Consider the following 23,371-nt stretch of genomic DNA (forward strand, 5'->3'; position numbering starts at 1 on the left):
TTTGTTACGGTTATCGGTAATTCCTTTTTTTTTCTCTATTTCTATTCCAAACTAATCATAATTTTATTTTGATATATATATAAAATTAGGCAACTTGTTTCTTTATATAGTTTCTATTTCTTGTAGACTAATATAGTTTCTATTTTCTTGTTAGTAAATATAATTAGTGATATATATAATGATGAAAATTATCTAGAAGTCTATACATATATATATATACACACACACATATATATATAAAATTAGGCAACTTGTAGTCTGTATATAGTTTCTATTTTCTTGTTAGTAAATGTAATTAGTGACAAGGTCTTGTTTCTTTTTCAATGATGAAAATTATCTAGAAGTCTCACATTAGCATTCGAATTATGATTCGTTTTTAAGAAACTTAAGCTAATATGTATGCAATAGTTTTTATATCTTTTCATGAGTATTCATGCACTGAGTATCATTGATTGTACATGACAGTAAGTTTCTAGAACCCACGGTTAGTCTACTTAAACTATCAATCCTGTGAGAATCTAACCAAAAGCCTCGATATGAGTGATTTGTGAGTAAGGACACAGAGGAGTAGTTTTTCCGAATAGAGAAAATCACGCATCGACTTACTTGATCACCATCCGAACCTAGGCGAGAATTTAGGCATTCTTTGGATCGACATAGCTATAAATTATTACATGTTACAAATTTTACCACTAGTCACTCCACTGAACCTTTCATCAAACCTTTCACTTTCACCAAAAATTCCTTACCCATATATTAACCCCAAATAAAAGAACCTACCTAAGTGATGAGTATGAGAAATAGGACGAAATGTAGAAAAATAAAAAAAGACTTGTTCCAAATAAAAGTTAGTTACCTGCTTCAAAAATAAAAATAAAAATAAATAAATAAACAGAATCTTGTTTCTTAAGCCTTAAAAAAAAAAAAAAAAAAAAAAAAGAAAAAAGTACAAAGGCTTAAAAGCAAGGTAGGAAAACTCAGGTAGGAGCAGGAAAAGAAAACAAGGATTTCTCAAGTGTAAATATCTTGAAGACCTTATTCTCTCATACTTGTCATTTTTGATCTTCCACTTCCATTTCTTTCTACACTATCACCTAAGCCCCATAATACCTAATAAAGACCTCTAGCTCAATTAGGAGTAGGATGGTGTGATAATAAGTAGTAGATGTGATTGATCGACCCTCGGCTCCCTCGATTTGTCATCGAGTATGTGAGGAAAAGTGTGCCCACCGCATTAATCGGAGTTAACAAAACCACGAGTGGGAAAATTATGAGCTTAATTTGTGTTTCTACACATACATGTGAGAACCCATTTAGGTACACTCTCCAAAAGATCCAGAAACAGATCTGCTTGTGCAATTCAATGTAAATTCACTGTATGCATACTCATATGTAGATGTTTTAATTATTGTATGTATATTAACTTGAGTTTCAAAAAAATTAATCCTCGTTCCCCGTTAAGGAGATGTATAGATATCTGAGATTAATTTAGGAAACAAGCTTTTGTTACTAAGTCATTATAGTATAAATGAAGTTTGTGAGTATCTTCTCTGGAAAACTCTCACGAGGCTATAACTCGCCCACTAGGGAATTCCTAGTGGTTTAAGGCCTTGTTGCATATGATCAATGCAACCGCACTCTGCGAAACGAGACTTAGTTTAGAATGCACAGTTTTGGCCACTTATCTGTTTTAATGTCTCTTCTTTGCTTGAGGACAAGCAAAATGCTGTTTGGGAGTGGTGTAATAAGCACCCAAAACTGTATTATAAAAACCTGTAGAGACATAACATTTCGGTCAATTTTGTGCTTAATAATCATGAAATAATCGCATCTTCGTGCTTTTTGCAGGTTGGAGCAACTAATGTAAAAATTATGATAAAGCCAGCATTTAAGCACGGAATAGGGAGTATACACATACCTTCCGATCAAGCCCATGTGAAGCCCAACAAATTCGGACTAAAGCCCAAAGACTCAAATAGTACAGAATCCAGTCAGAAACGGGATTACGTGCACAGAAGCATCAAACTTCCGAAGCTCATATCTCTTGAACCAGGACTCCGAATGCGACGAGTGAGCTGCTCCGACGATCAGTGCGACGAACTCTACAAATAGGAGGGAAGTTGTAAAAATGCCAAAAGACCGGACTGCCACTGGACACTGTACATGGACCCATTAGGCGGGCCCATAAAATTTGATGAGTCATCATGCAAGTCAAGACAAAGGTGCAAATAATTGGTGCAAATTTGACACCTTGCATGAAGTTAATGAGTTGGTTGGATTTAGGTGATGATTATCTAAAAAAATGAAAGGTGTCAAATGAGGGTTAGTTGTGGATAAGTGAAAAATAAATGAGAGGAGAGTGTTTCACGTGGGAGAGGAGAAAAAGGCTCTCTTATGTAAAGGGGTGCTGGTTTTGGGAGTTGGGAAGCTTTTACTTCCTTGACTTTTACTTTTCATTTACTTCCATGTCTTTAATTTTGGTTTTTTTAGTTCTTAGTTTTTAGAGAAAAGCTTGTAACTTGTTAATGGGGAACTCTCTCTAGTTTTTAATAAACTCTTCTTCATTTAGGTAAACAGGTTGTAGTTTTCTTGTTTCATTCTCTTTCTCTTTCATTTCACATATTTTCTTGTAGTTTAATTCAATCCTAGGATCATGAGCTAAAACTCTCCCAAGGGGAGGGTTAATGATGCTCATGTGAGGATCATGCTACAAATTTAGGATTCCAAAATCACTACTTAAAAGACTTAGGTTCTATTTTCATCCTGTCCCAAAATGACAGAGATTGACAATTATCTGATCAATTGTTGTAAAGTAGAACTAGGAGTTGGAATGAAATATCATTTAAATTCTACATGCTAGCATGATATGTTTAGAGATAGGTATATTATGTTAGGGATTTGAGATGGTAGTGACCTGTTTCTAAAAGACTTGTACCTAGGCCTTGCATGAGTAGGATTAATCTTTCCCTATATTTCTCTCTCTTTCATTTAACTATAAACAAATTTACAAATTTTAGATAACTTGTGTAAAAAAAAATCTATCTATCAAATCCTTCTCACTTAGTTCTCCAAGGTGTAGATTTCAGTTGTGATCATTTAAATTCTTATCTTAGAAGTTGGAACGAAATCCCTACTCGAACTAGATTGACATTCTAAAAGAAAAAAAACAGTGAGTAAGGAATTATTGAGTTTTAGCACGTAGTAAGTCAACTTCTAAAAACACTGAAAAGTGCTAAGATCACCTTGCACCATAACCTTACGACTCCAAGCTGCGTGATGGGGGATTTTAATAATGGTTTGCTGTCCTCGGAGAGGATTGGAAGGGAGCCAGTGCACCCAAGGGAAACAGTCCCTTTTGCTAGATGCTTGAATGATACTAGATTGTATGACCATCAAGCTACATGATGTTTTTTCACTTGGACAAACAATGGAAAGGGAGCTACTAGAAAATGGTCCAAGTTAGACCGATGCCTGATTTATGTATACTGGGCAAACCAGATGACCACATCGAGTGTAGAGTTCTTGACAAATGGAACATTATCAGATCACAGTTCTATTATGCTTACCTTGTCTCACGTGGTTAGACCTCGACCACCTTTTTGCTATTGGAATTTTTGGAGTATGCACTCTGAGTTTCAGGCAACTTTATTGGCAAGTTGGACTATACCTACACAAAGGAGCCCTCCTTACATGTTGTTTAAAAAACTTAATCTCTTAAAGAGTTCTTTAAAGCAATGGGCTAGAGTGAATTGCTCAAACCTTCAAAAGGAAGTCAAAGCAGCGAGGCTTCAGTTACATGTGATACAAGAACATCTCAAGTCTAACCCTCTCGATCAGGTGGCTGGTGCACTTGAGCTTTATGTCAGAGATAGGTTGATCCAGTTGATCAGAATGGAGGAAATGGATATGAAGCACAAAACAAATATCGACTGGATGAAGTACGGGGAGAGATGCAATAAATATTTCTTCAATGTGCTAAAGGAAAATAAGAGTCGAAGGTGGTTGTGGTCTATAGAGGATATGGATGGCAACAGAAGAGAAGGTCAAACAGATATGGCTAGTGACTTTGTGGAATACTACACACGGATCTTGGGAGTCTCGTCTACAGCAACTTGTACTTCACAGTTCCTGAACAGGTTAGTTTTGAATGAAGTTGATCAAGAAACGGGGGTGCAACTCATGGCCCCTATTACAAGAGCGGAAATAAGACAAGCAATGTTTGAGATGGATGATAACAAAGCTCCAGGACCAGACGGATTCAATGCTTACTTTTTCAAGAAGTGCTGGCACCTAGTGGGTGAGGATTTCTCAGAAGCTATTAAACATATTTTTGATCATAACTGCATACAGAAAGGTACAAATGCCACATTAATATATTTAATACCTAAATGCCTTTCCCCTACTAGAGTAGATGAATTTCAACCGATTGCGTGTTGTAATATCATTTACAAGTGTGTTGCTAAAATTCTAACAAATAACAGGCTGAAAGTATGTATTTCCTCTTTGATTTCGTGTAACCAATCTACCTTTGTTCCGGGGAGAGCTATACAAGAGAACATTCTCCTTGCCCAGATTTTGAGAGGATACAAATGGAAGCGAGGGTCTCCGAGATGTACCATAAAGCTGGATATAAAGAAAGCCTATGATTCAGTTAGCTGGAGTGCTCTGGAGCTGATTCTTCACAGATTTAAGTTCCCACAAGCCTTCATAACATGGATAAAGATGTGCTTCACCTCTCCCTCTTATTCCATTTTAGTGAATGGAACCCCAAAAGGTTATTTTGACGGCAAAAGAGGTCTGCGTTAGGGCAACCCCATCTCCCCATACCTCTTTGTTTTAGTCATGGAGGTTCTGAGTAGTCTCCTAAACCAAGGAATGAGTTCTAAATCTTTTCTCCCCCACTCAAAGTGCAAACAAAGGCAAATCTCCCACCTATGCTTTCCTGATGATGTACTTTTGTTTTGTAGAGGTGAGCCGACCTCTATTCATGCAGTCAAGGATATTCTCTCAGGCTACTGGGCTGAACCTTAACTATGCAAAGACAAACCATGATGATTGGCAGTTTGTCACTTGAAGAAAGCAAGGAGTTAGCAGACATCCTAGGTATCGCACTCATCTCTCCCCCAGTTTCATACTTGGGGTTGCCTCTGACCTTTGCTGGGTTGGGCATAAAGGACTGTCTCCCCCTTATTGAAAAGATCATTGCGCGCATCTCCAACTGGAAGAATAAATCCTTATCTAGAGCAGGAAGACTACAACTTGTGCAATCTATCCTTTCGTCTTTTCAAACATATTGGGCACAAACTTTTGTGCTACCAAAGACGATCCTTGAAAGGGTTGGGAAGATTTGTAATAGATTTCTTTGGGCCGGGCCAAACATGAAGAGGACCATGCACCATGCAAATCACGTGACTCTAAGGCTAGAGAAAGAACAGGGTGGATTGGGGATTTTAGATCCTATCACTTGGAATAAAGCTGCCATATGTGGGTTAGTGTTGAAGATTGCACAGAAAGGAGGCTCTTTATGGGTCAACTGGACATGGGACCAACAAATAAGAGGGAGGAACTTCTGGACTATGAAGGCTCCGACAGATTCATCTTGGGTGTGGAGAGGCATTCTGAAGCATAGACAACTAGCTATGAAGTTTGTAAAATATCTGATCATAAATGGGGAGAGTACAAGCTTCTGGCATGACCCTTGGTGCCACTCTGTTCCGCTAATCCAAATGGCCACTGTTAGAGCCAACCTAGGAGAGATCATTCCAGAGAATGCAAAGGTGAGTGTCATTATTGAAGATAATCAGTGGAACCAAGTGATACAAGGACTACCTGATGGGGAAGTTAAGGATCTAATCATGGGAACTGAAATAAATTCCTTCTTAGACAAGGACACTGTTATATGGGGACCAAGCAGTATAGGGGAATTTAGTGTTAAGTCTGCTTATGCTGTTATCAAGAACATCAGATCGAAGGTAAAATGGTTCAAATTGGTGTGGGGGAAGTTGACGGTGCCACAACATTCCTTTACGACCTGGCATGCTTTCGCTGGATGCTTACCTACCCAAAACAGGTTGAAGCAGAAGAAGCTCCTTTCTCATTCGGTCTACATCTTATGGCACTCTCATGAGGAGAGTACGTCACATCTCTTTTTCGACTGCTAGTTCTCGAAGACTATATGGGAGGAAGTGAAGGAAAGTATAGGCTTACGAAAGACAGTCTGGGGGTCAAGAGAAGAATGGAACTACCTGTTGCGGTTGTGTAGATGCAATTCTATGTTTTCAAAAGTGGTTAGGGCCTTGATTTGTGCTGCGGTGCATGCCATCTGGTGTGAGAGGAACAGGCAAAGGCAAAAGGGTTGGGTCAAGATAGCAAAAGAGGTCAGCAATAATCTAAAACACACCATGAAGGAATACTTGGCCAAATGCTTGATAGAAGTTCCTGACAATATCCAGTTGAGAATTCTATTACAGAGGCTGGGTATCTCCCCAAGATACCAACATAAGGAAACCAGGTGGTGTAGTTGGGTCAGACCAGAAGTTGGCGAGCTACTGCTTAACTCAGATGGGTCGGTGAAAGACAATATTGTGAGATATGGTGGACTGATAAGATATGAAGACAATATTATGGCAGATCGTGACATACCTCAGTCTTATTCCAGGAGATACAAGCCATAGTTGCTGGTCTAAAGGCTGCTCTCGAGATCAGCGCGAGGTACATCAAAGTTGCATCCGACTCTCTCAGAGCTGTTAACATAGCAAACGGGCAGGAGCAAGCGCCGTGGCACTGCAAGAATCTAGTAGCTGAGCTTCAGAGTCTTAGTAGTTTGTTTGTGTTTGTTAGAATAGTTCATATTTGAAGAGAAGGTAATAGGGCAGCCGATTACTTGTCTAAAGTCTATGACTATTCGGATATGGATGTGGTGTACTTTATACCTCCCCTAGACTCAACTCTAGATTCCATTGTAAGGGAGGATAAAGAAGGAACTGTGTACCCAAGAGTTAGCTGATCTATTGATAAGAGCCCAAAACTGTAGTTTTAACTCCTAAATATCATTATATTTAGACCAATTATGTGAATAATAAATATGAGTTAGTACTGTTTACGTGCGTTTATGTATTTCAGGCATTGGAGTCAAATATGTGAAGAAACATGTCACTTTTGCGAGATAAAGAAGCAAAGGTTGGTTGCTAAGAAGTTCTATGGTTAAAGCCCAAGTTTTAAGGAGAAAAACCATTTTAAAGCCTAGTCAAAGCTGAAAAGTCAAAGTCAACGCGGGTAGAAAAAGAGCAGAAAAGTCAACAGAACTTCCGCATGCCATATCTTTGGACTCAGACCTCGGAATTGGGACTGTTATATATCAAAATGACCGACTCGGAAAGAGCTTTTTAATGGTCTAAACCTAGACCTAATCAGAGTAGTAAATGTGGATGAAAATGGTGTTGAAGTAATTTCACACAGAGAAACCCTTTTTAAACATATATAATTAGGTTTTGGGCTTGATTTCATGGCCCAAAACATGGCTCCAAAGCCCATGCACGAAATTGTAATCTAACCCTCTCCTATATAAAGAGGGTTAAGGCTAAAACAAAACTTGGCTACTCTCACTTTAGTTTAATATAGTTTAGGGTTCTCTCTCTCTCTCTCCCTTTTTAGTTTAGTATAGTTTTAGTTAATTAGTTTAGTTTGTAGCCTCCATTAGATTAATAAAAGTCAAGTTATTGTTTTTTATTATGTCTTCTATTTATTCTTCTATTAATGATAGTCTAATAACTTCTAGTTAAACCTCCATTAGAGGGGTTTGATGAAGCTTGATGAAGACCTGATATGTTAGTTAGAATTATTATTTGTTAAGAGTTTCACTCTAGTAGGTTAGTTGATTCACCATGAGAATGGGTTGAACTTCCTCACATGCTAATTATTAGTTGGCAGAGATTGCTATGAATAATTAGAGATCAAATACTTAATCTTAATTGGTTAGGATTGCAATAATCTACACTAGCATATTAGGAATAAATCAAAGTGGAATTAAATCCCCCTAATTTCTTCTCCATATTTTATTCTAGTCATATTCAATTGCTTAGTTAAATTAGTATAAGTTAAATTTATATATTTAGTTTCATAGTATAAATTCACCTCTATAAATATTACTCTCACCATTGTTTCTTGTGTTTGATTAATTGGATTCTATTATGTCTTGGTAGTTTAGGAGTAGAACGATTCGTACTCTATATATTGCATGAATATACATGTGAGAGTAGGAAATAAATAATTGATACCATAAGAATAAAGTTAATTAGATTAATCTAGTTAAGTTTTTACGGGTTATCAAATGGCACCGCTGTCATCTTAAACTCATTCAGGACAAGAATTAAATTGGTTGAATCCAAGGGATAATCCCTCATTCTCAACCTATCCACCCTTTTAATTTTTCTTTCTTATTTTTTGTATTTTTGGTACTGTTCACTGTTTTAGGCACAAGGGCACCCGCCCTCCCTTGTGTCTGCGGATTCATAGTGAAGAACACTGTAGCAAAGGTATTTGTAAATTTTGAAAATTTTGAAAATTTACAGACATAATCATTAAGGTGTTAGTGATTTACTAAAATCTTTTCAGAGTTTTCCAAGTTATTTTACCTAGTCAACTAATACCATTTTTACAGTGCTGCATTTCAGCTTTCAAACCATAAGTTTCGGGAAAAACTGATGAGTAAGGTTACTTAGGTAGTTCTAAAACTTCTAAGATTTTTACAGGAGTATCTATCATAAGTCAGGAATTTGCAGTAAAAAGTTGAAGTGTTTTTATTTGTTTTGACCACCTAACTAGTGGATTGTTTCCAGTGTATTTCTGCAATTTTGCAACACTTAATTTCTAGAACAACAGCCGATAAGGAGGGTTTGTAGAACTCCAATTTCTCTAAAAGTTTGACAGGAACCCACATGATCTATCAGAAGTCTCTAGTAAAATTTTGGCGATTTTTGGCTCTATTTTGATTGGTTAACCATTCGATTTTTTGTGTTGTGTCCGAAAACTATTTCACAAACTTTGCAGGGCAGTAGAAGGACTTTCATAACTCCAATTGATCTGAAATTTTATGAGAGACTTACTGGACCTCTTAGCAAACTATTATGAAATTTTAAATTTTTTTGGAGAACGTGCCCACGCCCTATTAACCCTATCATTTGAGCGCCCGCCCTCTAAGTATTGGAGATTGAGTCCAAGCAAGAGCGTGCCCGCGCCTTTGTTAGCCTATTTCCAAGCGCGCCCACGCCCCTTCTGAAGGAAGCCCGATTTTCCTAGGTGATTCACCAGCTCTTGTTTTGTTCATATTTTTATATATATTCAGTGTTTCCATCTTCTTAAATACACTAGGATTGCATATACAAGACATTATTCATATGTAGCAAGAAGGCATTCAGGTACTCTTTCTTTCACTCCTCGTCTCTTCTATCAGAAGAGTTTTAATTCTAGTATATCAGGTTGTTGTTTGACTGTTGTTCATATTTTTTTTCATATTGGACTTAGCCTTACATGAGATTAAGGTATGGTAAGAAATAAACCATCTAGCATTATATATCGCAAACGTCAACGCACAAGCTTATCTAGAAATTTAAAGTTAGAGTTTTGTTTGCATATTAATTGTTCTTGAAATATATATATGTATACATTTTTTAAAACCATTATGGCATATCAATATGTTGACAAACAATTATGGATTCTTATGCACACCCTTCACCATGTTTATGTTGTGGTAGTCCTGACCATTGGGCTTCTCATTGCCCATCTTATCAAGAGCAATCATGTGATTATTATGAAAACCCTTCACCATGTTCATGATGTGGTAATCCTTACTATTGGGCTTCTCATTGCCCATCATATCAAGAGTTTGAGCCTATTATAGGATATAATAATAATTATGAGCCTCAATTTTCAAATTTTTATAGTGAGTTTTCTAGTCATCCAAACTATACAGGGAGTCAACCAGTGTCGTTTACTTCTAGTTTCGTAATGAGTGTGTACAACGAACCAAACACTTTTCCCTGCATAATTTGTTTAGATCCAGACCACACCGCCCATTCATGTCCCATATTTATTCAGCCTCAACCTAACCTATCACAGTACGATATCAACCAGAGTCACTCAAACGCTAATAACTATGACTATCAAACACCATACCAGCCAGACCCTTCCACCATGCTAGAAATCACCCACCCATCTAGTTCGCCACCCTTTCTAGACCAAATTTCCCAACAACTGACTAACGACAACAAACATTTATGGACCAAATAGCCAACCATCAAAAAATGTTTATTCAGAATCTAGCCTAATTGATTTCCATGATCCCCTCACCTAACACAGAACTTTCAACCTTGCCAGAGGTCGACCCACAAGTAGAACAACCTATTCCCATAACCACACCATTCGACCTAGTTAAGACCTACCCTGAATTTCATGAAGCATTACCTTCCCATGACCCTCCCATTAACCATTATGTTGACTCCACACCCCACCTGGATGAGGAAATTCTTGAAGACGACTCTTTAGGACTTGTTTTGGATGATCACTTAAATTTGAGAGATGCATTCGAGGAACCTCCCACTGATCGATCTGAAGATAAATATAATGATGACACATTAGAAGATATTTATAAAGATGTGACGGAGGAAGAATTTGATAATTATTGGCATTCTCTTAATATGGACCCTCCTGTTGAGCATGTCCAGGCCTTTGTGTTTGCTAACCGCACTCAGCTGGATGATTCCTCAACACATTCGAATGATGCCATTGATCAAGGATATTTATAGTGTTTTAGAGGAAGAGGGTGAGGAAATAAAGATTAACAATTCTAATCTAAGGCATGAACAAGTTAATGTGCAAGAAAAAGAGGAAGTAACATCTTTAGAGCAATGTGAATCTCAATTTAGTTTGGCAGCTGAGGAAATAACAATAGAAGAAATTGATGAATTTCTTAAAGATAAAGCCACGAACCACAATTTGTGGATTCAGCTAAGCTAGATGATGATTTCTATGATTTCTTAAGAGCGTGTAAGGATGCACCAACTGATGAACCACCAACCAACCACCATCCACCTGAGTTACCACCTCTTAAAATCCAACTATTTACCACAACTAAGCCATCCATTCACCCACCATTTTAGAGAAACCTCGAATTTGCACTTGAGCCAATTGCCTCAGAGACCCTCTATAATTTTTTCAACCCTCTTGGTGAAGAGTGTTTGCCTAGCACATAATTCCATGAGTACACCATTCCTGTAGTTGAGAGCCAAGCTTTGACCGAGTGTAGTGAGAAACCTAGTTTCTCTTATTTTTCCTCATCTGAGCCTCATGAAAGACATCATGATCCATACTTCATTCCTTTCTCACCTAAAATATCACTAATTCATCTTTTGGGTCATTCTAACTCTTTAACATAGCTACAACATGATAGTTTGCATATGTTCTTTGATGGATTGCATAAGTTTTCTTTCATTCTTCTACATGATTGCTTCCAATTATATAACTTCATTCTGTTTGGGGGTGCATTTAGTTTCGTGTTTTTATGGTTAGACCCCCAACTCTTTCAACTATTAGTTTATAGTTGACCACGCATCATCAATTTTGTGCCATCCCAGTTTCTTGCTTGTTTGGTGGTATGCATAGTCTAAGGGAATCTGACTTTAAACGACCCCACATTAAGTCTAGGGGAATCTGACTTTAAAAGACCCACATATTTAAACAAATTTTCTAACCATGTTTTCAAAAATTTGTTTAGGGGTGGGGTGTTTGGTCTTTTCATTCTTGATCACTCAACTTCCTATTTTTATTCCATTATCGTAACGTGGCTAGTTTATTTTTATTATTGTTGTGTTAAGAGTTGTTTTCTTGTTTTTCGTAGATTTTGATTATGAATTGTTTAGTAAAGTAGTTAATATTTGAATTCTGTAATTGTTTATTTTTTTTTAATTTGAAGTTGTTTTAGTTTCGGCATATGCTATGTTTTATATCGTGAATCCCACCCTTTCAACTTGTTTGGGGGTGGAATTATTTATTTAGCAATGCCTCTAATCATATCCACGTATTTTTGTCGAAATATTATTGCTTACTTGATAATGATTGAATTATGTGAGAATGTTGCTATTTTGGTGTAACTAGAATTAGCTAGTGATGTTGGTGCAACCTCGAGGAATCATAATTTGATGATTGCTATTTTAATTCCAGCCAAAAAGCTATTGGTTTGGTTTTAGAGTATGCCTCTTGTCTGTTTCTATTTTGGATTTAGAACTGTCTTATTCCATCATATTGCCTTAATTAGTTGGGAAACTTGTGGAACTTAGAAACTAATTCTCTATAAATCCTTGGGTGCATTCTCAACTTCACATCAAACCTCTCACTTTACCTCTGATTTTCACTTCGTAGCACTCATCATACATGGAACGCGCATGCCCTCTGTTTTGCCTATACTCAGAGTGCGCGCCCTGAAAACACTGGACCTCTCGTCAGGCAAGAGCGCGCCCGCGCCCTCCTACAGCAAAGTTGAGCGCGACCGCGCCCTCCCACAGGCAATCTTGAGCGCGCCTATGCCTTTCACCTCCACAGCCACTTCCAGTTCTCTGTCTTAGTTTGTCGTATCATGATATGTTTCTTTCCTGCATTTTGTGCCCGTTTCACGGATTGGGTTGGGGTTGACATTGTGAGACCCACCAACTACATTATTCGCTCTTTCCGTACAATGACTTGGCCGGGGTGGAGGTTACAACCTAATGGGGTTGCCCCTTACACTCCATCCGACCAAGTGGCGCTTAACAGGTTAGCGATTGTAGATGATAAATGGCGTGAGGCCTGGCAAATTATCATGGCGTGGCAGGATGCCAAGGAACCTTAATTCTCTATTGAGGAGGAGGAAAACGATTAAATGCTGGATATGAGGTAAGTTTTACTTTTTGTTAGTGTTTGCTTATGTCCCAAGCAATTTAATTCTTGTTATCCCCATAACGGGTGGAACTCATATAGAGTTGCGTGTATTTTTCTTTACCTATATTAGTATGTTATAAATTTGTTTTGCAGGTGCTCTGAAATTTTCACGCGTTTCCATGGTATTTTCTACCCTTCTTATTTTAATACTTTGAGGACAAAACATGTTCTTGTTTGGGGGTGGCATAGAAACACGTGTAAATTAAGACACCTATTAGGATAATACATGTATAATATGCATTTGTTTTATAAAAAAAAAAGTCATAAATATAAAAAAAAGTTTATGCTATACACTTAGGAATATTGGTATTGTTTCTTTCTCTATGATGATAATAGTCTAGATATTTCACATTAGCTCTTATATTAAAATAGTTTTTAGAAATTTAGGTTAATATATAGGTAATAATCATTGCATCTTTCTATAAATATATTACATGAGTATCTATGATTGTTTGGTAGTAAGTTTTTGAAATCTAGGCTAGAGTACTTATTCTATAAATCCTGTGAGAATATAGCCTAAAGCCTTATATGAGTGAAATATTTGAGAAATGACATAAGGGAGAAGTAAATTTCGAATAGAAAAATCACACGTCCACTTGTTTGATCACTATACCATATCTTAAGCGAGAATTTAGGCCCTTTTTGGATCGATATAGCTAGAAATTCAAACATATATTAAATTATTTTAGCTAGTCGTCCCTTTGAGCCTTTCTTTGACCTTTCCATAAACTGGAAATCCTTTACCCTTTTACAAAACAAAATAAAAATAAAAATCAGCCTACCCATTTGTGAATGAGTTTGAGAATAAAAATGAAATGAAGAATAGGAAAGAGAAAGACCTGTGAAACCAAGAATTTGTTAGTTGCTTCAAATAAGAAAAGGAAGTTTCATCCAAAGAAAAAAAAAAGTTAGAACTCCAAAAACATAATCAAAAGAGTCAAAAGCCTAAAAGAAAAAGAAAAAAATGACTAAGGATGGAAACAAAGTGTAGAAGCAAAGTAAGAACAAGGTTTTCTCTAGTTACATAATATGAAGACTCTATCATCTCAGACTTGTCCTTTTTGAATATCCATTTCCTTCATTCTTAAACCATCTCCTAATCCCTGCAACATCTAATAAAGACCTCTAGCTCAATTAGGAATAGGTTAGTGTGATAGTAAGTGGCAGATGTGTTTGATCGACTTCGACTTCCTTGTGTGTCATTGAGATTGTAAGGTAAAGTGTGCCCACTACACACTGGAGTGAGCGAAACTTGAGTGGAAAAATCAGAGTGGTTTTTGTCTTGACATATATGTGAGGACCTACTTAAGGACGCTATTCCAAAGTTTCAGAAACGGACTTGTTATTGCACTTTATAGCATAGTTCATTATATATATGTTTATTCGTAGATGATTGATTATTATGCACGTATTAGCTTCAATTTCGACTTGATTATTCTGTATTAATTGTTAGTGAGATGTATATATATCTGAGAATAAAGTAGGAAACAGTAATTTTATTTCTTAGTCGTTGTAGTATAAATGAAGTTTGTGAGTACCTTCTCTGGAAAACTCTCACGAGGCTATAACTCATCTACTAGGGAATTCCTAATGGTTTAAGGTCTTGTTGTATATGGTCAATGCAATCGCACTCGGCGAAAAGAGATTAGTTAGAACTCTATTTTTGGCCACTTATATTAATTTATCATATTTGCTTGAGGACAAGCAAAATTCTGTTTGGGGGTGGTTTAATAAGAGCCCAAAACTGTAGTTTTAACCCCTTAATATCATTACATTTAGACCAATTATGTGTATAATAAATATGAGTTAGTACTGTTTACGTGTGTTTATGTATTTCAGGTATTGGAGTCAAATATGTGAAGAAACATGTCACTTTTGCGAGATAAAGAAGAAAAGGTTGGTTGCTAAGAAGTTCTATGGTTAAAGCCCAAGTTTCAAGGAGAAAAAGCCTTTTTAAAGCCTAGTCAAAGCTGAAAAGTCAAAGTCAACGCGGGTAAAAAAAGAGCAGAAAGGTCAATATAATTTCCGCAGGCCATATCTTTGGACTCAGGCCTCGGAATTGGGCCTATTATATGGCCAAAATGACCGGCTCGGAAAGAGATTTCTAATGGTCTAAGCCTAAACCAAATCAGATTAGTAAAAGTGGACGAGAAGGGTGTTGAAGTAATTTCACACAGAGAAACTCTTTTTGGACATATATAATTAGGTTTTGGGCTTGATTTCATGGCCCAAAACATGGCTCCAAAGCCCATGCACGAAATTGTAACCTAATCCTCTCCTATATAAAGAGGGTTAAGGCTAAAACAAAATTTGGCTACTCTCACTTTAGTTTAATATAGTTTAGAATTCTCTCTCTTTCCCTTTTTAGTTTAGTTTAGTTTTAGTTAATTAGTTTAGTTTGTAGCCTCCATTAGATTAATAAAAGTTAAATTATTGTTCTTTATTATGTCTTCTATTTATTCTTCTATTAATGATAGTATAATGACTTCTAGCTAAACCTCCATTAGAGGGGTTTGATGAAGTTTGATGAAGACTTGATATGTTAATTAGAATTATTGTTTGTTAAGAGTTTCACTCTAGTATGTTAGTTGATTCGCCATGAGAATGGGTTGAACTTCCTCACATGCTAATTATTAGTTGGCAGAGATTGTCATGAATAATTAGGGATCAAATACTTAATCTTAATTGGTTAGGATTGCAATAATATGTACTAGCATATTAGGAATAAATCAAAGTGGAATCAAATCCTCCTAATTTTTTCTCTATATTTTATTATAGTCATATTCAATTGCTTAGTTAAATTAGTATAAGTTAAACTCATATATTTAGTTTCATAGTATAAATTCACTTCTATAAATATTACTCTCACCATTGTTCATTGTGTTTGATTAATTGGATTATATTATGTCTTAGTAGTTTATGAGTGGAACGATTCAGTACTCTATATATTGCATGAATATACATGTGAGAGTAGGAATGAAATAAATAATTGATACCGTAAGAATAAAGTTAGAGTAATCTAGTTAAGTTTTTACAGGTTATTATCTATGAATAAAAGTTGGGGTATCCTTAACCCCTAGCTTCTTCAAAAAAATAAAAATAATAAAATAAAAAATAAATAAAATAAAATAAATATATATATATATATATATATATATATATATATATATATATATATATATATATATATATAGCTGCCTGGCTCCTAAAAGGACATTAAATAAGGATCTTAAATAAGTATCAAATCTAAAACACCCACAACTTCACCTACAAAATGATTTAAACCCTAATCTTTTGTGCATATGATCTGCTAACCATAAAGAACATCTCTACAAAAATTCAACTCGTTTGATATCCTCTAACTTAGATAAAATTGTTTTCTACTTTTGAATATATATATATATATATATATATATATAAAGGTCCAGAAATGTCTAGTTTTTGCATTCATCTTTTGCCAGTGTTAAAAATTGTCAAACGAGTTGAATTTTTGTAGAGATGTTCTTTATAATTAGCATATCATATGCACAAAAGATTAGGGTTTAAATCATTTTGTAGATGAAGTTGTGGGTGTTTTAGATTTGGTACTTATTTAAGGTCCTTTTAGGAGCGGGATGTATATATATATACAGTTTTGCTCTAGTCAGGACTTCCCGGATAAAAAAACTTACGGACCAAACAAATTCACGTGATTTTTTTTTTCTCTAATTTCTCTCCACTTTTTTCTCCACCCCCCTTTTCTCTCTCTCCACAAATTCACTCTCTCTTCTCTTACCCCACACTTTCTCTCCTCTCTCTCCACTTTATTTCTCGTCACTACAAGCCTAGTGTGTGACTATGTGAGGACTATTTACTTTTTTTTATATAGATAGAAATAGTATTGTACTTCTCACAGTTACAGAACATAGAAGATTCAACAAGTATTTCACTTTTCTCACAAAAATCTCGAAGTAACCCAGCAACAAATCAACAGAGGTGCGATATGTATAGGAAGGAAAATAAACTTTCTTGATCTCTTTCTTTTGCTGACATTATAGAAAAAATACCACATTCATATTGTTGCATATTCTACAAGAGTGAATCATATCCTTGGCAGAAGCTCAACTGAACTTCTCTGAGTTAATCTTGTTTTTCTTTTGGTAGATTGCATCTCCAGATTCCTGGAAGTAAACTACCAAAGATCGAATGGCGCATTAATCGAAACCGCACATGGTATTATTGTTGTAAGAGGATCTCCAAAATGCTGAGCAGCTAGAAACTAACCCAAGGACCGAGTTCTGGAAGGAGCAAGATAGTAGCCATAGTAAGAATGTCTATGTAAAGGGAGATGTGATGCATAATCAATTAGAAAAAATCTCTTTCTAATGAAATGGTCCTTGAGGAGGAAACATCAATCCTGAGTAACCTCGATAGCACATATCCAAAGAAAAATCCAGAAGCATGAAGGAGACATACAACAAGCACCACTTGCCGATCAGACATAAGGACAGCTGAAGCATTTCGGGCTATTGCGTTACCACATAAAAGAGCTACTTTAAACATAGCAATAGGCGGCATCACGAGAGATACCACCTTAACCAAACTTTGGCAATATTTGTCCAGAAGAGAACCAAACAAAACAGGGAAAGCACAACTTGTTGCATGGCAATGATAAAAAATGGAAGAAAAGATACAAGATCGAGAAAAGTAAGAAGTACCACCCTTAGCTGCAAAGTTGATATAAGAAGTCCAACCGCATCAATCGCAACAAATTGCCCAAACTAGTTTAGCAGTTTAAAATGGGGTCATCACCGAGATTTAACTTGAAGAGTCGAAGTGTTGCCTCAATCCCACGTAAAACAATTAACAACTTAAGAAGCGAAAGACGTGAGATGTAAAGGGAGTAGTGTCATTACCATAGCCGCTAAGGTACTTGCAGCCGTCATCAAGACTGAAAGGGCCACGTTTCCACTGAAAAATGAGGAACTCATTTGTCACTTACAAGTAAAAATACATATTGTGACTTCCTAGTAATAACATACCGAGCTAGGTAAGTTACAATATTACTTTCCGTTCCTGCACATAAATGAGAATTAGTAAAAGGATAGATCGACTATCAAACAAGGATAACACAAAGAACAAAAACAAACCCCCAGGGTAGCAGCCAATCTAATATCAACAAGATCGATCATTCAACAAGATATTGCATCAAAAACTTATCAAATACAAATATAATTCTCAACATAAAACAACTAAAAAAAATAAAATAAATCATAATGTATTTCTAGGAAAAAGGTTTAGTGCACAATGAATACTGAAGAACGAAACCAGCAAGCAACTCCTTAGGCATAACAAAGCACCTCTTAAATCATCAAAAGTAAGTGTCATACCCATACCAAGCATAGTAATAGTAATCCAAAAAATGATCATTTGGGGCTGTACCCAATTAAAAGAATTCGGTCTAACTAGTCCAAAAAAACAACCCAATGCTACCCATACTGGAAACACTGTCGACAAAACTTCCCCCACCATTTCAATCCACTTACCAATACTTCTCTCACCTCCATCACTACCTTCACTAGTACTACCAATGTTGTTATCTGAGCTGACAGTTTCAAGAAAAAGAAATCTTATAGGTTTCAAGAAAGAAATAAGAGCAGAGAGAGAAGAAAGAGATCAGAGAGGAGAGAGAGTGAGAAAAGTAGTAGTAAAAAAATGGAGAGAGTGTGGGGTTGGTTGGGAGATAAAAGTGGAGAGAGAGAATAGAGAAAGAGTAGGTCACGTGAATTTGTGAGGTCCGGATTTTATTTTGTACGGGAAGTCCTGACTAGAGCATTTTTGTATATATATATATATATATATATATATTTGATAGTGTAAAAATAGTAGTTAAAATAGTACTAAATCATGCATATCAAGTTATTATAATACTCTCAACATCATAAGATAAAGGGAGTAATCGTATTCGCCACTCTTGCTTGCACGTACTTAAAACAAATATAGGCTAAACAACTATTAACTAATATGAGAGAGTAATATGAGATGGTAAAAATAGTAAATAAATACGCTAAAATAGTGAATTAAATTATGAGAAAGACAATTAGAGAAGGGAAATTTCACCACACGATTCGATTGGCTATTAGTTAGTCATCGAATCATAATCCCTAGTGAATACCAAGTCATCTCTGATCATGGTTTCACTAGCATGAGAGTTTAGCTCCACCACAAATCTCTTTGATGGTAACTCTAAACTCTAGTTCAACTCTTATGACTTTTATCTCTAAACAATCATAAGAATTGAACTTGAAACTCTATTGCAAAAACAATAAACAACTAATTACTAATCATCCTCACATGACTTTATAAACCCCCTCTAATGGAGGTTTAGCCTTGTGTCATTAGAATCATACTAACTAAACAATGAATTAAAGACATAAGAATAGAGAGAATTGAATACTAAAGCTTTATTGAATGGGTTTTAATGGTGGTTACAAACTAAACTATTTAACCTAACCTAAACTAAACTATTCTAAAGAAAGGGAGAGAGAAAGAGAGAACCCTAAATTACAACTAAACTAAAGAGGGGAGTAGCCAAGTTTTGTTTAGCTTTAACCTTTTTACATAGGAGAGGGTTAGGGTTATATTTTCGTGCATGGGCCAAAAAGGGGGACTTTGGGCCTCTAATGTGAGCCCAAAGTCCATTAGGTTAAGTCCATAACTGCTGGAAATTATTTCAGTGCCCTTTTCGTCTACTTTTACAACTCTGATTGGGGCAAGGCCAAGTCCATTGGAAATCTTATTCCAAGTTGGTCGTTTTGATATAAAGTATGCCCAATTCCAAAGATATGCCCATTTGAAGTTATGTTGACTTTTTTGTTCTTTTTCTACTCAAATTGACTTTGACTAGGTTTGAAAAGGCTTTTTCTTCTTGATTCTTGGGCTTTAAACATAGAACTTTTCTAGCAATCATCTTGACTTGTTTTCCATGCAAAATGATATTTTTAAGCACATAAACAGCTTCAAGACCTAAAATATACAAAAACACGTAAATTATACTAACTCTTATTTATTATAAACATAATTGGCCTAAATGTAATACTATTAAGGGTTCAAAACTACATTTTTGGGTGTTTATCAAACATAATCGATAAACAAAACTGCAACAAAACGTCAAAAATTAGAAACACGGAATATTAACTCACATGTTGTGCTTCTGAACAGGGTAGCCCACTTCCAAGATCTGCACTGGCTCCTGCTGAACATGATTCCACTCTCTCTAAATGGATGGTTTCGTACATGTACCTTGGGAATGAGAAAAAAAAAGAAAGAAAGAAAGATGTTTTCTTCACTTTGTTGTTGGAAAGAAAAATTATAAAGGAGATATCAAAATTTAACTACTCATAAATCTTTATTTATTCCAACACAAATGCTAGAGATAAGGAGAAGCTTTTTCATCTCTAAGAATATCAAGAATATCATTAGCATTAAGAGGTAGTTGATTTTGACCTGTTCTAAAACCCTTGTCAGTAACTGAAAACCCCATTAAATACACAATTTTACTTGTACAAACTGGAACGAAAGATGCACTTTGTTGCAAACATGAGGTATCTAGCTAGTTCTAACATGTTCTACTTAGTTGCATATGAAGCTTAGAGCCATAGACATTATGAAGATAAAATAAGTACATTTCTGTTAGCAGAGAGTAAGGGCGGTTTTACCTGTGGCTACGTACTCGAGAGTTGCATATCCATTTGTGCCCACCACACTTGTTTTCACATGTGAATCACCGGTTGCAGGACCATTTCTTGCCAACCTGAAGTCCGATATTTTTGAGTTAAATTCTTGTAAAAATTAATAATAATAATAATAATAATAATAATAATAATAATAATAATAATAATAATCAAATAAACGAAAATGAATTATGCAAAATTCATCAATTTTATAGAATCAAGCAATTATTCAAGTAATCCTCACAACTTCAGCGACATCGTTTAAATAGCTACAAACTATTCATCAAGATAGCATGAACAAGGAGTAAAGGGTGGAGGATGTATGTAAGATGTAAGATTCTTCATTTACCTTTATTTGCTAAAACAATTCAAGATACAGTAAAGTGAAAGCTTCATTGCCGTCTTCAATCCACACGATATCAATAACGCATAACTCTATGAGAGTGAAGAAACTAGACAATTTAATCATAGTCTTTTTTCACTGCATGGTGTAATGAAGTACCTTCAAGACTGCATGTCTTCCTAGTACAGACAACTGAAAATAAAATCAAGCTCATGGTATGACGTTTGAATAAATCAGCATGTGAACCCCATATATCAAAGGTTAGAATAAGACTTGATATCCAGTAGAGCATGTATTTTTGTGACACCGGAGAGTATGGGAATATGGGATGTACGAAGAAGGGGATGGAACTATATAACTTTAAATATTGTGATATCTATTCAAGTGATTCATTCATGAGCTTTGTTGGAAATGATTTCAAATATGTGTGTTGTTTAGTCCCCTTTAGGAAGTGAGGTATATGAGGTGAACCTCTAACATAAAGGCGTGCCCCTTAGGGTACAAAGGCTTTTGTGAATAATGAAAAAGTATAAAGTGGATATATGGGTTTGTTCTTAAGAGAGAACGTAAGAGAGAGAGAGAACGTAAGAGAGAATAATCCGCTGCGCTTCTATATTGGGGAAAAAAAGTCCATAGAAAAAGGATACTCCCTTCTCTCCACCAAATCTTCAATTACTTAAATCTTAATCCTTAAGAGAGTTATATTGTTGTTCTAGAGGCTTCAAGCAAACTCAAAGTTTATTCTCGTCCTTGTTCTATTTTTGCTATACAACAAAGGTACTGAATAATGAAAAAGTATAAAGTATATATGGATGTTCTTCAACATAATATAGGGGACAAAAAAAGTTAGAAAAAGGAGCACCAAATCTGAATTAAGTAAGGAGTTCCTTGTTTAATCATACCAAAATATGAAGCCATTAACCCATTGGGGAGTTCCTTGATGGATGTAGCCATTAACCCATTGGGGAGATGGAGAAGCCACTAACAGCCAAGTAGCTAGTCCTTGTCTAAGATCATTGAGGTAACTTTTTATGCCCTTTCAAACTTTGGAGTGAAATACCTTTCCGATCCCTTAAAACCAACCAATGAATCTCCTGTTTGCTTTTCCAATCATTTCTCCACTGCTCAATGTAGAAGAATGTGCCAAAACTGCAAATGGATAGAGTTAGCAAAGCAAAATAATTTAAATAAATAATGGAAAAGAAAATACCATTACAATAGAATAGGCAATTGACTATTTGTAGGAAGCAAGAGAACCAAGATAATTTTAAGCCTTTTATCTAAGAGAAAAGAATATGAGTTCTAGAACTATAACAAATACTTCTATGAAAACAAAAAAAAGGTCTAAAAGCATAAAAGAGGCAAAGAAAGAAAGTGCAAGAATTGAATAATGGTGATGTTTGTGTCGCAAAAGAAACAAAAACAACATAGTCTAAAAAGATTGCTTCCCTTCTTCCCTACTACAGCCTAGCATTTCGGATCGCAAGAGATACACAATGGAACACTTAAACATTGCAATCCAAGTGATAAATTATAGAAAAAAAATTATATGTTAGGTTGAAATCGTATAGCTAGCATAGCCTTAATCAAGCATAGCTAATAAATCCCCATTGATTTCTCATTGATGCTCACTCAATCATAGCTAATAAATCCCCATTGATTTCTCATTGATGCTCACTCAATCATAGCCTCCCTTTCAGACCCTAAAGTAGTCTTTTCCTTTTGAAATTCATTATTCCAAGCATGAACTCAGACCTTTGTAAGAGAGAGACAATGCTGGCTTCTCCATATCCAAATGCCTTTCAAGCATTCTTCCACTTTTTGATAGCCAATCCAATATATATGATGCTAGCACATCCTTATGAAAAGTATTTCTATGAAAAGTATATTTGATAGCTAATCCAATATATATTAGAGCCATGGATTGTATATTTAGTACTCCTATGAAAAGTATGAAAAGTAAGAAGCACATCTTTATGGCTACATTTCAAGGAAACAAACATGCATTGAAAGAAATCAATGGGAATTTAAAATTGAGATACTATGTACTATGTTTTGTTTAACGGTATAAGTTATTTCTAAGGATTGTAGGAATATCGAAAGTACATGTAGTCTAGTTACCAAAAAAAAAAAGTACATATAGTCTGTACCATAACAACCCTTCAATGCACCCAGCACCCTTCAAGAAGGCTAATGAGGATAAACTTACAAAAGCACTAGAATACCTCCGCCATTCTTGCTCCCACCAGTCACCCACTCATCACGGCTCAAGCAAGTTCTTTGTCAATCCATTTTCAGTGTCTTTCCACATACACTGGCCGGATTGCTAACACGCAGGTCGATGTTG

The 23,371-nt window shown here is 35.7% G+C and overlaps 1 long non-coding RNA gene across 1 annotated transcript; it reads right to left on the reverse strand.

Annotated features, from left to right (window-relative positions):
- Nucleotides 1–17,856: 17,856 nt before the first annotated feature.
- Nucleotides 17,857–21,412, reverse strand: LOC147498854 (uncharacterized). The gene is made up of 5 exons (XR_015194377.1): nucleotides 21,031–21,412; nucleotides 20,667–20,761; nucleotides 20,151–20,250; nucleotides 17,991–18,024; nucleotides 17,857–17,919 (listed from the first exon to the last, which is right to left on the reverse strand). It is a non-coding gene; the product is annotated as an uncharacterized LOC147498854 (long non-coding RNA).
- Between the last annotated feature and the right edge of the window lie 1,959 nt (nucleotides 21,413–23,371).

Source organism: Coptis chinensis, chromosome 5 (assembly GCF_015680905.1).
Source record: "Coptis chinensis isolate HL-2020 chromosome 5, ASM1568090v1, whole genome shotgun sequence".
NCBI classification, from domain to species: Eukaryota; Viridiplantae; Streptophyta; class Magnoliopsida; order Ranunculales; family Ranunculaceae; genus Coptis; species Coptis chinensis.